Genomic DNA, 1,557 nt, shown 5'->3' with positions numbered 1-1,557 from the left:
TGGAAATATCAAACTTTTTCTCTGAAATCACTATGTGATATTGAAAATCGAAGAATTGTTCATAGTACTGCATTGTAGTGGAACGCTGCAAAATTGAATGAAGTTGCGTTTTTCACCGCTAAACCGGATGTGACATAGCGACGCGCATAACTGGTTCGGCTGAAGAAGTACGTAGACCACTGTGGGCCTTATTAAAATAATAGTAAATAAATGTTAGTCGAGTCGGTTATTCTAAGTGTACATTTTTAAGGACATTGCAAAGTCTCAGTAGTAAGATGCCACTTCTAACATTTCACGCCAAATTATGGAAGAGACACCATATCAAGATGTAGGAGTAACCTCCTCTTCAATTAATGCATATAACACTGAACATTTACCATATTTTACGAACTATAAGACGTTACGGATTATAAGACGTTACGTATAAGATGCATATTAATTTTTAAGTAATTATTCAAAATGATAACATTTTTACTATTTTTAGATTGCACAGCAAAACTAAAGAAAATCTCATTGTTAGTTCATAAAACCGAACTGACCTTTAAAATCCCTGAAAGTCGTCATATGTAAGATGGTATTCACTGCCATCAAGAGCGCTATTTATGCAGCACAACGCCAACTCTAGCAATGGATGTTCTGCTTGTCCTATCTCCTTTGCATTTGCATATAGAGAAAGTGCCTAGAACTACTATTTACAGGTATACGCAATATGCTCGAAACTGCTCCGAAATGTACCACTGGGCTGCGGAAGACACACAGATTTGACGGGATCACTACAACTGATTAATGTTTCATACCAGATTATACTGCCTGAGCGGCAGTCCGGGATCGAAAACGAAAATCTCTGGTTCAGGCAGATATTTGCATGTTTATAGATGGATTACAGCCTTGGTACGTATTGTACTGTATTCCAGGCGGAAGTATTTACTATTGAGATGGGTGCTAAAATTCTTCTTGAGAGAGGAGTGTAGAATATGACAGTACGATCAGACAGTCAAGCCTTCAGGCGCTGCAGGCCGTGAAAACGGTGTCGGCTCTGGTTAATGACTGTAAAAGAATTCAGAGCTGCATTCATTTGGGATTTCTGGGATTTTAGGATAAGCACTACCGTTCCAAAATATGGCTTTTTATTTGAGTTCTTTCTTCGAGCATATTGCTGGCTTTCCAGTTTCGCTTTCTTTTCAGCGCCAACAGGCGTTTCTATACTTTTCGCGGCTAACCGTCTCTGACCAGACCTCACCCCTGTAGAGTATGATCGCATGTGTCACTTCCATCAATAGTTTTCGCTTTGATGTTGTCGGCCCCCTTGTGTTTGCCATGATTTATGATAATGATGTAATTACGTGCGGCCTTATAGCACACACATCTTTATGTGTCTAGTAAAACTGACTTTGTGACGATCTGTGTTTCGGCGATGTTCAGGGGGACTTCTAACGCCATTCTTCGTCTGGTCAGTTCATCCAGGTAGAATGAACTTTAAGTGTCTCTAAAGGGACTCCGTCTGGGTCGGATACTCTTCTGTTTTTTAACGCTTCCGCAGCGGCGAGAAGTTCGGCT

This window comes from Onthophagus taurus, chromosome 11 (assembly GCF_036711975.1).
Source record: "Onthophagus taurus isolate NC chromosome 11, IU_Otau_3.0, whole genome shotgun sequence".
Classification (NCBI taxonomy): domain Eukaryota; kingdom Metazoa; phylum Arthropoda; class Insecta; order Coleoptera; family Scarabaeidae; genus Onthophagus; species Onthophagus taurus.
The sequence above is the reverse complement of the archived record's forward strand: the minus strand, read 5'-3'. Positions refer to the sequence as shown.